Source organism: Pectinophora gossypiella, chromosome 12 (assembly GCF_024362695.1).
Source record: "Pectinophora gossypiella chromosome 12, ilPecGoss1.1, whole genome shotgun sequence".
Lineage (NCBI taxonomy): Eukaryota > Metazoa > Arthropoda > Insecta > Lepidoptera > Gelechiidae > Pectinophora > Pectinophora gossypiella.
The window spans coordinates 10886071-10901342 of record NC_065415.1 but is presented as its reverse complement, the minus strand read 5'-3'; the positions used below and the strand labels follow the sequence as shown (position 1 = coordinate 10901342).

The following is a 15272-nucleotide window of genomic DNA, read 5'->3' as shown; positions in this document are numbered from 1 at the left end:
CAATTTTTACATAACGAACGTCTCATCCGACTAAAACTACTGCAGATTCTCACAATCTGTATAGCCGGGGAAAAGAAGCTGCAAGAAAAACCTCGGCACAGGGCCCTAGACGTTCTTAAAAAAAAGTAATAAATAAAAATAAACAACCAGCACGATACAAGAAGAAGACTAATAAGTAGACCAAAATTGATATTTTTACTATTAAAAATATCCGTTGGTACCGACAAGGACGGTGCATATTTGGTCCAAAAAATCGACGATATTCCCAATAACGATAGTTAGAGGTACCTACAGTATCGCATAATAAACTAAGTACCCGCGTTTCATCGAGGTTTATTCGATAATGAAAGAAAATATTTATTATTAACGGACGCTACGATATAATAACATTAAAAAAGAAAAATAATACCTAAAAAAATATAATTTATTAATGGTAGGTAAATTAAAGGAAAACCGCAACGATTTCAGAAATTTAAATATTGTGTGGCTTGATCACCTGATTGTCCCAAAGTAAAATGATCTGTGCTTCGGAAGGCACGTTAAGCCGCGAGTCCAGGTTACTAGTAGCTGATGTAAGTAAGTAGTCGTTACACGAGTTATATCAGGGGCCTTTGGCGGCTCAAAGATTTGATGAGGTTGGTAATCCACGTCACAACTCACACGAGAGAAAAATATTGAGAAATCCTACCTTCTAGCGTAGGTATTATGTACGATCCCTGCTGACATCAGCAATCACCAGCAAGCCGGCGGGGTGCCGACCACGTGCTCCAGTAGCAACGAGATATCACATTTCGAGTTTGATGATTAGCACTACACCACTTTTGTCTATAATAATCTGTTATTTCTATCACTCGCGTTAGGTTTTCACTACGTATTTGCACAAAAATACATTTTTGTTCCGGGCAGATCGTCTTGCCTCGAAGACCGGCGACACTACTAGGCGACACCACCAGAGGCGCCCCAATCGCCGAATCAAAAACCAATCCTATTTTTTGATTGGACGGACAGTATGAGTGTGACACACTCTACTATTGGTTGAATTTACAATAATAAGACAGAAAACTTAAATCGCCTACTTGAAGGTAAAACGCGAAAATTTTAAATTTGAATAAACAAAGCGGCTACGTAACAGCTCCCGTCATGTTTTGAAAAGAGCGTATTCCAAGTCGTAATCGCAGCTCGGTCACTTCATACAGAATCTGGTTCTTAAACTACTTACGACTAAAGTTCGGGGGTTGAGGTGAATCAAAATTGCTCCGAACTCGTATAATTAAATCAAATTGCTTTAGCAGAAATTATGTAGGCACCTATTGATTTCAAACAGTAGTTGATATACAGACGTTATAAAAGTCGTGACGAGATTTTACGTAATCAAAGTCCATATACCCAGTTATATGACTATGCATGTTTCATGTATTGTCGTTAAATCCGCTGTAAAACTCAGATAACAGTAATTGATAAACATTATCTTGGTTCGAAATCAACAATTTTACATTTGAATTGTTTTTATAGTTCGCTTTATAGTTATGACTTTTTGGTCTCCAATTTTGATGTTCGATAATTGCATTCTACTTGTTGGACAAGATCATTTGGTTTAAAAATAGATCTACTTTCTCAATTTTGTGTTAACACCTGTTATTTTCCATGCAGTCAGAGACGATTTACAGCATGAAAATAGCTATTTTTAAATTGTATAATAATATTATTTGATATAAAATATAATAATAATAAGATGTAGAAACGAAATTAATATAATAATATGTATATAATAATTTTACTTAATTTTGCTTTAAATGATAAATAGCAATAGGCTCGCCCCCTATAACTTGCAAGTTGCATGTAAATGTGGGTGTATATATTATATACAGAGGTGTATAATAAATAAGGGTAAGCAGAGGTTACCCTTTCAGAGATACAGGCGAAATATTACGTTATGTTATATGATAAAATTAGATTAGTATTCTATATTATGCCACAATGCCAACATGATGACTTTATAGTTGATGAAAATAAAAATCAAGTAGGTATGTTTCTACTTGCGCGTGTGATATTTCGCGTCAAAATGATAAAATTACATATTACTGTTAATTACATATTAAGACAGTATAAGTACCTACTTAATATTGCTACTAATTAGATATATGATGTACAAGGGTCATCAAACAAATACAAATATGGGGTTATCGTTATGAAAACAAAATGTGTTTCTAAGAACCAGATAATTTTGTTATACTTCACATTAGAACGTGACCTAGACAATAATAAACATTGATCACAAATAATGAGACAAGTGAAAAATATGTATTTTATTTTTGTTAGTATTCAAGAGTATTCTAGGTTTTCGTTTTTCATTTTAGAACGTTACAAGTATGTCCTGTAATTTATTGCTTTCTTAAGAAAATAAGGAATTCAAGTATTTATAATCTAACTACTATAACTTATTATTCCAAGAGCCTCGCGGGAAATATAATTCCACGTTAACCCACGTCGCCTGCCGTGCGGATTTGGATGAAAATTGGCAAAAGGAAAGATAGAAATGGAAGGATGGGATATCCAGAACTTACATAACTTCAGCGAGAACTTAAGTCTACAATGTTGCGGACGGGAAGTTAATATGCAATAAAGTATTAATCATAAACTTTCATTATAATGATGGGTATCAATGACTCCCTGCTCATTTGTAACAAAGACATTTTCTGAGGACAAGATCACATAATCGTTTGTCAAACGGACGTTTGATGGATGAACAAGAATGAAATGCCAAGTTCACATTCCTAATCTAGACGATCCAGTTAGAATGTCAGACGCCCACGGGACAAAAAGTAGGTAGGATACTCTTCTCTATGTTAGGTAGTAAAGTACGAAGTGATGGATGTATATCAACTGTATGTACTCTTCGTACAATTCCAAGTACAAGGCAGTCATCGCAATTCGAAAAAAAACCAACTCTAATTTCCATGTTCATCAATTTTTAAGTTGGGTATCAGAATTTGAATTCTTCTTCTTCTATCGTGTGACAGGTGCGTGGGTGTCAGGGTTACTATTGAGACGCCAAAGGCCCCTGACATGACTCATGTAACGACTACGTACATACATCAGTAAGTAGTAACCGGGACCAACGGCTTAACGTGCCTTCCGAAGCACGGATCGTCTTACTTTCGGACAATCAGCTGATCAGCCTATAATGTCCTAACCAAACTAGGGATCACAAAGTGATTTTTGTGATATGTCCCCAACGGGATTCGAACCCAGGACCGGGATCGTGAGCCCAACGCTCAACTACTAGACCACGGAGGCCGTTAGAATTTGAATTCAGAATTAAGTAAGTACTTTATTGTTGTTTTGATCTGAACGTACAATAAAACAAAGTACATAGTTTTGAATTACAAACTAACCTTAAGTACAATTCTGTTGAGTAGGGAGTAAAAAAATAAATAAGTAGAACGTGTTCAGCGGCTGTTCCGTAACAGTAAAAGTCTGCTGAGCTGATACCATACACCTAACAACACACGGTTCCTCCTGTCCATCGTCGTAGACTTCAATATCAAATGCAGTTGCAAGTTGTCTTCTTGCGAGTTGTAGTTCTGCTCAAGGGAATTACAGGCATGAGTGCGAGCGTGAGATAATGGTCAGATCATCACGTGCAAGCTATTTCACTTTGTCATTTATGTTGATTGTCAAATATTTTTCTCATCTCAACAGCAAGAGCATGACGGACGAAATGGGAAATCTCGCACAATTTCGTACAGTACTACATAATTTCTTCTCATTTCACGTGATAGGGGCGTTACAAATTGAAAATTTGGAAATAAAAAGTTATGCATAGGTTGGTACACATTACTTCGAATATAAACTATATAAAGTTAGGCCCGTGATTTTATATGGAATGGAACTGTGAAGATAGTTTATATGGAATTAGAATCACTATTACAGAACAGATAATGTAAATTTTTATTTTGTTAATTTGAAGAAAGTGTGGATGGATTGTGTAAAAAAGGGTATGTGTGTGAAAGGTGTGACATGACGACTGAAGGTGTGAGTACCGAAATGAATGGAAGAGGAATACATGTTGTGCCGACCCCACCTAGATTGGGATAGAGGCAGGAGGATGGATGATTTTTAAAAGATCTGGTGACTCTTATTAGTATAATTCAGCATGAAATGTCACTGGATGGCATCCGAATTTTTTAAAAGTAACAAAACAAAAATCGATCGTATCTGTTCTGCAATAGCGATTATAATTTCATAGAAAATTGAAAAATTCTTACATGTTCTAAATACTGAGCAGAATCGTATCGTTTATATACAGACAATGATAGATATTATTGTTGTATTGTATGATAATAAGAAGCCTGCAGCGAGTTTTAAATGCAATATTGCTAACACATTATTTATCGTCGACACGTGTCATTCTACCAGCTGTCTTATCGTCTCAATAACCAGAAACGTTGCGTCAGTTAATCAAAGGCGTATTAGTTCTCATAAGTACGGTTGGTAAGAAAGATTGTTACGTTAGTAAGTATATCATAGTTCTCAAATGAAATGCGCTCATAAAGTTTACGTTACCAAAAGTTTTACTGTTTTAAAAGACGAATATATCCCTTAACTTTCAACGTAAGGATCTTTCTATGTATCCTTATTAAACTAAAATCAAGCTTAAGATAAAATTTTGTCAGGAATTAGAAAAATTTCAACAAAGAAGCTTTCATTAAAGGATCATACGAAAATTCGTAGGATATTAACAAAATTTAAGACAAAAGTTCTTTATATTCAAATCACAGGAGTATGCCAACAAGGACGAAAAGAGACCTTGGGACGTGTATCTTAGCCTTGTCAAAGTATCTTCAGGTAAAAATAGATCAAAGACTGTTTGGCATAATCCCGTGAGTTCCCTTTACGTGACCTCACACGCTTCTGACTTGTCTGTCATATCACGTATCAGGCTTCAGAGGTGTTCATTACTTACGGGCCAACGGATTTCTACTCAAACGTGTGTTTTATAATACGTATCTTCGTCAAGTCTTTAGGAATTACCATAAACTTTTACAAGTAGCAAGAAAGTTTTGCGAGATTGTAGTCATTTTTAATTATTCTGGTGTCTGAACAAATACATTTTGCCCATAGAATTTAAATGAAATGCGTAGAAAGAACACAATATGTATTTAGTAACCCGATACCGACCTAACTGGCGTGGTAGAAGTGTTCCTTTATTGTCATCTGCCTATTCGGTTCTGATTCTTTTAAATATAATCCTCTCTGAAGACGCCCCGAGTCGAGATCGCAACCACAGTTGCACCTTCAAATCTTTTTTTCTAAATTTCATATCGAAAGAGAGATCTCAGCCCGGTCAAGTTGATAATGCCGTCTGAGGCAAACCTACAATAAGTCATGTCATAAAAAAACACATCAATACTCTAGAATTAAAACTAATGATCCTAATGATTTTGAATAACATTTTTCACTTAAGGTACCTTCGTTTTTTAAAAGCATTAGTAGTTATATTTATCCTTGTTTCAAGCATGGTAAAAATAATTCGGTAATAGTATGCTACTGCGGTAAAAAGTTTCTCAAATCGAATTATCTGGCCTTTAGCCCCGTTCGTAATTTAGGTGCTTAATACATCCATTAGTACGGACGTACCTGACACACTCCTAAGACAGTTGGGACGTCGCATAATGTGCGTAGATAGATATGTAGGTCAGTTGAAATAATTGGCATCAATCAGCCTTTGTCCACCCTACCACCAACAATATTGATGCCAATAATCTCGCAGACCGTACAGAGATTAAAATCAAACAAATCAATTCTATTTGTAAAGTTAATGTGAGCGAACCCGTATGACCGAAACAGATAGGGATCGTGGTGTTAATAAAATTTCCCCTTATTGCCATTGTCTCTATGGATAAACCAATCTAACTAATTAAAACCCTCACAGTAGTGTAAAAGTTTGAACCACATATTGAGATAAACTATGCTGTTATTAAGACATTAACTTGTTACAGCTGTGTGACATTATCAGTGAATAACGGTTCTAGCTAAAGGATAGTTTATTCAATTTGTGGTATCTTGAAATTGATAGAAATACGGCCACACCCCTATAAAACTAGTTAGAATTTTTCTCTAAATTAGTTTGTTTGTTTTTTTTTGGAAGAATGCCTTGCTTTTACTAAGTAAGTAATTAAAGTAAGTAAAATGTTTATTTTTCATAAAAGTTGATATTAGAGTGTTCATCACTTCTGTAGTATCTATATTCTTTTTTACGAGAAGAGAATAATCATGCGTAGAAACTCCATATCTTAGCATTCCGCTCTCGAATTTGCATCCCGTGGAAGTTTCATATTAACCTAAATCTGATATTGAGGAGGTATTCAAAAACTAATTAGTCTAAGCTTCCAGGCTTGGTATTCGATCGGACGGTCGCTAATTACTATGCAATCACCAGACTAAATTCTAGCTGTTTGGAAAATTTAACATTTCCGTAATTTAACATTCGGCTCTAGCGTTTAAGGCCGCGCCACCCGAGTAGATAATTACAGGTTATGGATAAAACAAACATTTGACTAAACGGATTTTTAATAGCGTTTCCTTTTTTGTTTGTTTTTTATCGATACATATTAAGTTCAACGGCGGTTGAAACGAATAGGTAGGTATTTAGGGAGAAGTATTGTTTTCTTAAAAATAATTTAATTAAGTTTGAGGATGGATAAAAGCTATTCTTTTATAAAATTATTCACATAGTTAACGAAATTAAAACAAGTTCTGTTAGTAGGGACGGTAGTACTCTGATTCTTTAATATAATAATAATGTTGTCATTAAGAAAATCAGCAAATTGTTATAAGAATCAAATAAGTAAATCGTTTTCATATGAGATGAGATAAACGATGTTAAGTATAGCAATTTTTACCAAATCGCATCCAATAAACCGTAATCAATTAAGTCAGTTAGGGTGGACAAGAAAATTCCAACAAGAGTAAACGTTAATTGGAATTCGATTTGTTCGAATTTGAGGGTAAACGGTGTACATTATGGGATTTCCTCTTTCCAGGCACCCCTGCGTTGTAAGGCTTGAGAAATCAATGGCTTCGACCCTCTGCGAGTGACGAAATCGTCCATGAACTTTGACAAATCTGGTACTACAAATTCATATTATATAAACACATATTTGGAGTTAGGACAAAGATGTAAAACGAATATAGTAGTATGCGTTAGATTTCTGCTGCGAGTGTAAATTTTAGATGGTAGAGTTGGAAGAGGAAGGTCTAAGTGTATACACAACTCTCTCTCTCTCTCTCTCTATTTAAGAGCTGCGTTCTTGCCGGTGGCGTAATCGCCATTCCTCTCTTCTTCCCGCCAAAACCTTCACCTCCCGATACGACACGACCTGCGCCTTCTCTTTTATTTGTTTCATAAATGTTCTCCTAGGTCTACCCCTTCCTCTCTTCCCTTAATTTTTTCCTTCTATAATGTTTGTTATAAATGAATCGTGTCGTATCAGGTGGCCAATCATATTTCCTCTCCGGTTCTCTATAGTCTTCAATATGGTTCTCTTTACACAACACTAAGTGTATAAATTGCAATCAAGTCGAAAAGTGGATACTCTAAATCGGTGAACATGCATGAAGGGTTTGATGAGAATGGAAGAAGCAAAAGTGGTGTGTCGTGTGTGTAGTACAGTCATGAGCATTAATATGTATACACTTTGGTACCATGTCACATTAACTTTTTTGACAAATTGAACTGTAAGTCTCACTAAATGTCAAATATGTTAGTGCGACAGAGTCCTAAAATGGGTACATTATATTGCTCATGACTGTACGTAGTACCACAACGGGAAATAGGCGTGTTATCACCCGCAGTTTCTATGACGTGTTAAAACACCAGTCCTTAGCAATAAATGATGGGCGATATAAATTATGGATATGAGCATTAATAATACACTTTGGTACCACATTACATTAACTTTTTTGACATATTGAACTGTAAGTCTCACTATGAAATAGCTACATATTGATCATGATTGTGGTTACAAGGAAAAAAGGCTGATAACCTGTCAATATAAAGTCAATTAAGGTTAGATATTATCCTAATACACAAACTGGATTTAAACCCACGATGATAAATCCAAAATTTTCTTTTCATCACTGCCGTCTAACCTGAAATCACCATGATACCTAACACAGTTAAGGCAATTCAAACTTAAGAGAGATGCATTTTTATATATCATTAAGACCATTAAACTTATTGGCTTGTAAATAAAAATCACGTCTATAATAAACGCGGACTTAAAGCTAATTCTGTCTTATTTGTATGTTTATCGCACAAAATGTATCATTACCAGTCATAACCATTAGTTTTCATTGCGCAATCACTCCTAAACGATGTCCAAGTGTATAATTTGTTCGTATAAAACAAACATTGTAAGGCCTTTAGCACATTCGGCATCAATGGTCAATATAAGAGCCATTCATATCGAGTAACTTCAGCGGGCTATCTTTCTCTGGATACAAAGTAAATTCTAATAAAACAAAATCCTTTCTTTCATTTCATAATGACTGCGGCTCCGAAGCTCAAAAAGCGAGAATTATTTGACTGCGCTTGAGGTCTTCATAAATAAAATAAACATTCATAAAGTGTTAGTAATGTATATAAAACTTTATATTGCCTCTTGAGCAGACTGCTGTATTATTAATATGAAATGTTTAATTAATTGTTAGTTTGTAATCACTGCATTTATTGTTTCTCACATCCATAAAATCGTTTGATGTTCGATCACATTTCATGCGGCACTCCATTGAATTTGATTGCTGTAATTTATATAATTACACCATACAGAGTTGACTTTCTCGTTGAAAGCCTGTCGATTCTAATGTGACCACTAAAGATTAAAAGAACTATCTAATTTTACTCAGCAATTATTTAACGAGCATCTCAACTTTAATGAGTTAGTATATTTTATTCGGGATTATTATCAGCATAACGAGGCTTTTATAGTCGCATTCATGGGTCTGCTCAGTTTCTACCTGATTGGGTTATTTAACCTTCCTTTTCTTAATTATCGACTACCTTTATACGGTAAATTTACCAACTTTATAGTTTGATGAACACAGTATACTTTAAAGCGTTGTAAAGTTGCTCCTAAGTTTGCGCTTACGTACAACTTTGTTCATTGTTTCCTCGAGGTCAGCCATACGAGACACACCTGTTGAGCTATTTAATATATGAAAAAAAATAATATAGTCGAGCAATTAAATGTTCTGTCCATTCAAGGGTGTAATTAGAAAATATGTTTGTAAATACTTATTATTTTAAGCTTCCTACAAATTAGCAACGGTGTGTGGTCACGACAAATAAAATAATACATATCTTTAGTTCTGTTCACAAGAATCAACTTTCTAAAATTAAACAATAACCCAATTCTTCTGGTGGTCACGGGCCCATAAATTAGGAGTCACTCAAACAGAAAAAGTCCATATGTCACCTCTTAAAAGCTCTTTCAAGAATAAAATAAACAATATTTTGCTACCGTTTCAATATAATTGAAGGTTGCAACAGATGTAGACAAAAGGATCTTAGGTTTTGTAACCCTATTATGTTTTTGTAGCAGAAAACAAATGGTGCAGTAAAAACATGAGCTGAACAATGTGTTTTGGTAACTCTTGTCCGGCTTCCGTGGAACATAATGAGAAGGGACTACTGGTAGTGAATTGACAATTGCTTGGAGCCCCATGAGCTCTTTACTTCACTCGATTACCCACTGAGATTTGCAATTTTGAATTCTCGGAACGTACATACCTTACGTTTCCTCAAGATCTTTACTTTTGTAATGTAGTTTGCTTTGCATTCTTACATCTTGGATGCGGCGGTGTTCAAACTACTTACACAATACGAAGTTTGTTAGAGCGTTGTGACAAATTATGACATAAGGTTTTGGCTTATAAATTAATTGACCACGACCAAAAAGCGATTTCTCGATTGATTTAGCAATCTTTATGTTATTCTATTTTTTTATATTTCACTATTTATGTAATTTCAGGCTTAGTTTCTTGTGCAAATCTCTTACAGTAACAATATTATTTTTAATACCTGACAGATAATCAGAAATCTAAAACCTTTGTATTTGCTTTTACGCAGCAAAAGAATAGCGACGCAAGAAAAACATCAGGTATATCGGATATCTATACGCAATCTATCTTTTGTGGGGACCGAACGCGAATGTATCTGTTACTGTGACAGAAAAACTTTGACAAAATTGCAGCTAAAACGCAATTGAATATTTTCGTTTGTATACAATACAATTGTACTGTTTGAAAAAAATATACGGACAATTGGTTGTAACTTGAATACAGATCATTATCAGGATTTGGATAGAGCTTATCTTTGTCGCAGAGACGCCGATCGCTACTAATGTACTGTTCAGCTGCATAATTTGTTTCTTCTCGATTACCTACTTGATAAATTGTCACAAAGAGTGGTGTAATAACTAATTTTCCAGATGCTTTAACTTGGATAGAGTCGCCTAAATAATAATAAAGAAAACAAAAAGGAAATAAACAACGGCTGTTTTACTTTAAATATAAAGCTAATTCTAGTTCTTATTTTTTTTTTATTTTATATAGTACCTAATATCCAGTTTTTAGTACGAAATGAAAGAATAACATACATTATGAACTTCAAAAAAGTAATAACCAAATCTCGACATTGATTGATAGAGTATCTACAGATGGTTGCACAATAGTGTCATGATTACAAAAATTTTGGTAGCCCATCCTAAGAAAACACATCCAAAATTCAGCTTAAAATTCTTTGATGAATCGACACTTTAATCAAAAGAAATATAATTGTAAACATGTATCATTGTAGGACTTACGAAGGCGTTTTATCAATTATTGAGAACAAGAAAAGTGCACCAGGTGGCAAACTCACGATCGTTCTTTTTGCCTCAAATCAATTATCGACCGACTGTTGAGATAATTATGAATGATACCATGTCCAACCAAAGATATTGAATCTGTGGGTGTGATCGATGAAGCGTGACCGCATGAGCGAAGGAAACTATTAAAAACTCTTGAGGCTACAGAAACAAGTATTGTAACGTAATCGATTTGACGCCGAAAAGGCCAAATGCGAATTCAATGGCGCCTCCCATACGTTTTATAACGGTAGGTGTGGCGACTTTACTCCGCATTGATCGTAACTGTCAAGAGATTTAAATGAAATTCGTATTTTTATTTCTAACGGGCGCTTTGTTGGTCTGCGTGCAAGTTTCACGGTAGGTTAGGGCATTGGCTTGGAAACTCTGCAGCTGTCAACCATATCTCGGACTGCGACAGCCAGCCTTTGTCCTCTAACAGATACGACTTCATATAAATGCAGTTTATGTGAATTCTTCAAAAAAGAATGAGCTCTCGAGAATTAAGTCCCACGAAAAAAAATACTAAGCTATTGTTAACGTTCGTCACAATAAAGCGTTGGTCGTATCGTTGGCACATTAAAAAGTATTCATGCGGTATCTTTTCGTCCACCCTGTTTTTGTGTTGAATTGCAAGATCTTGACACTTCGATATTTGTCATTTTTCTAACTCATATCCCCTGAGGAGTCACCCGATTTTTGGTTTCATTAAATTTTGGAGCTTTTGTCATGAAATTTATTTCTTATTCAAACATGGATCGTGACAGCAACAAACAATTTGTTTAAATTTAAACAAAAACTCGTTCAGTCTGTGCATTCTAAAGCCACAATGAGTTTACTAAAACAACGAAACTCGGAACGGGTCTGCCCATTGGTCACAATTAAAGAAGCGTAAAAACAATTGCGAAAGTGTTAATGAACAGGTACTCGCAGGCTCTTTCATGGTTGGAAGGTTTGGAGCCGATGGTGTTCTTGTGATTGCGGGAAAATGGAATCAATGGTTTCAAATAGTAGCCGTGACGAGCATTGTCTCAATCAAACGTCAATGAGCATTGAGTCCGATGACCGCACTTGCTAAACGATGGGGAACAGTCGCTATGGTTATTGGTATGCGTTCCACGGGTAGATGTTATCGAACCACACGGAAGCGTAGTTGAGTAAACTGTGTGATTTGTTTGGAAATTTTATAGCATTTTCTATAGACGTAGATATAATCAATAATACCCATATATTAGTAACTACATTGCTGAATACAAATAGTAGAGAGCCTTGAGAAATCAAACTATATATTATGTAACTTTATTTCGTAACAGAATCCAATGAAAAATTTCCAAATTCCGGATGGCAATACGTTGCTTTGACTCAATTTCTCTAATCCAATTTTGGATGTTATCCCAAAAACAGTGGAAAATATCTAAGCCGATTCAAAGGGCAGGTTTAATCAAATTCTTTAAAAATAATCAAGCGCTAAGGAATTCTTTGTTTGAAGCTATAAATCTGTCATAGTCCTTGTTAGTGGAGCGCTTTGATTTCTGCACGATCAAAGGAGAGGATACTCTGGGTGACAACTAATTGGTTGAACCACGTCATATCTAAATATGGTGCCCGTTTGCCCTTGTGCAATAAAGTCAACTGTCATCGCTTTAATTGCAAATTCTCGTTGTACTGTTTCTTTATTTATTTAGGATGATAAATTATACTGTATAATTATAAGATTTCAATATTGGTCCTTGTCATTGCTAAAGCAATCTTGACAATGTATGTAAAAAAAATCGTTTCTAATAATAATTCAAGATTGTTCTACAGAAACAGCATCAAAGTTCTATTCTTATAAAGTTACTAACCTACCAGGTAAGTATAAATTTGATTTTAAAATGTACCACACATACAGTGTCTAAAATAAATCCTGCTCTTTCAAGACTAATTTTGCTTTTAAAATGTCCCGTCACGTTTGTGCCAAGTGTAAATTCCAAATGCTGACTCTATGAGAATTAACGAGTGGGATGGAAGTTGGAATACTAGAAACAATCGCGTAAGTATATTTAAAACAAACAGTTTTATTTAGTTTTGAAGCCTCATTTTCTGTGAACTCAAATATTGTAGTGACCTTAGAAGTACCTCCTTATGTATTCAAATGTAGACTGGAGTGTTATTCAATACTTATATTTAAAGATACATAAATATTTTTAAATTAAAAGATGCTGAAATAAATTTCCTCAGCAATAAGCCCAGTTTCTGTACTATTAGCTTTTTTTTTCGTGTTATAGGTAATCCATTGTTATTGAACAATCAAGCACTTTTAAATTTAACTAATCTGAAAGGTATCTTATGAAAAATATTACGTATCCTAAGCAAAATAGTGCCTACAAATGTAGGTAAGTAATATTTTATTTCTACATTCTATATCAACAGTAAAAATAGAAGTTTTTACCATAACTAAGTAATACCACCCCACTTCATAAATAACTAAATTAGCTACAACAAATTACTGTTTAAAAACAAGTTCTCCAAGGAACAGCTACTTACTATAATATTTCACAGCAAAAAAATCCCTACCGCGCGAATTCTTTCCCAAGCCCAACGAACCAAATAGCTGTTACATCACCATTGATGTACCTATGTAACATGTAGTCGAGAAGAGCGACGCCACACGTGCGTTGTGTGTACGATGCGACGTCGGAGTGTTGACGCTTCCTTGTCTTACTTTACAAATCATAAAAACATGCTACCATTGGACAATGTACTGTCAGTGCCCTAACATAAGCAACCAACTTGCACTGATATCCCTAATAAATCTGTAGGTACATTAGTATATTTATGTACATCCATCAATTCGTAGTTTACCATTATAATGTAGCGTAGAACAGATATTCAAGTAGAGTTACTCATATTTACAGATTTGGCTTAACTGTGCTCTAAGTAAGTATGAGTCTGTATACTTATGTTAATGCACTGACTGTACTTGTACTGACAAATTTTACTGATTACTCGTTGCGTCGACGTAACAAAGCAACGGTCGTGAGGCCTCTCTCCTACGTGTAATAGAGTTTAAATATTGTAAAAGAGGTTCGTTAAACAGCAGGCTGGTGACCGCGTAGGTGGGTAAATCTTCACTTGTCCATCTGACTGCGTGCATCAATTCACATGACTGACTAGTTGTGGCCAGTGTCTTTGTAATGGGCTGCGGCGGTGAATTAGTCTTTTTAATCTTAGTCAAATGAGATATTCGCTTTACGTAGGTAACGTCAAAATTTCAATTTTTGGTCTATGAGTATTGCATTCCACTGCCGAAATAATCAATATTTTTGTTTACATTTTATCTCTTTTTTAATATTTAACAGGTTTAAATCTTATAAATATCTCATAAATGTAAAAAAATATTGTATAAATTCGGCAGTGGTATTAAGAAAAAATCCTTCAAAACGACACACTAAATGTAAGTACGATCTCCAGTCACCCGGCCTAACTTACTCAGATATCAATAAAACTAGTCAAATGTTCGAATCCCGGTGGGAATATATTACAAAATTCACTTAGTGATCCCTTGTTTGGTTAGGTAATTACAGGCTGATCACCTGATTGTCAGAAAGTAAGATGATACGCGCTTCGGAAGGCATGTTAAGCCGTTGGTCCCGGTTACTACTTATTAGTGATGTAACGAATGTTGGATTTTTCACATTCGCGAATGCGAATGCGATTGCGAATAATTATCTTCAACATTCGCGAATGCGAATACGAATGCGAATATTTTAAAATGTCAAAAAAGCGCGCTTAAAATGTTTGATAGGTTTGACGTTTCGTATAAGTTTCACTTGTCACGGAATTACCAATAATTTTGAACGAAAAATGATTGTATTGAAAGCAGAAGTATTCAACGATGGGCGACATACAGGAGAAAATATAGCGGCAAAGTTAGAAACTATGTTGTCATCGTGGGTAATTCCCAAAGAAAACGTATTATGTATTGTAAGAGATGGTGGCACTAACATGAAAAAAGGTATTTCTTTATTGAGCATTAAAAACATTGATTGTTCATCGCACCAAATCCAACTCGTTGTTAAAGAAGGGCTTAAGTCACAAGAATCAATCATTGCAGCCATTAACAAATGTAAAAAGAAAGCGACACATTTTCACCACTCTAATGTAGCTCAAGATGAACTTTCGCTAAAACATTCGCTAAGTATTCGCATAAATTTTGCGAATGCGAATGCGAATGCGAATATTCGTTACATCACTACTACTTATTGATATAAGTATGTAGTCGTTACATGAGCCATGTCAGAGGCCTTTGGCGGCTCAGTAATAACCCTGACATCAGGGTTGATGAGGTTAGTATTCCATGTTACAACCAACACGATAAGA

The 15272-nt window shown here is 35.0% G+C and overlaps 1 protein-coding gene across 2 annotated transcripts in view; it reads right to left on the bottom strand.

Moving 5' to 3' along the window:
* Positions 1-15272, bottom strand: part of LOC126371179 (uncharacterized) — a 729644-nt gene that overhangs the window by 373537 nt on the left and 340835 nt on the right. The window contains exon 1 of one of the 2 annotated variants that reach the window (XM_050016417.1): positions 689-911. The exons of the other annotated variant lie outside the window; for it this stretch is intronic. The gene's annotated coding sequence lies outside the window, so the exon portion shown is untranslated. Of the gene's footprint in view, positions 1-688; positions 912-15272 lie in introns of those variants that run through there. 2 annotated transcript variants of the gene reach the window in all.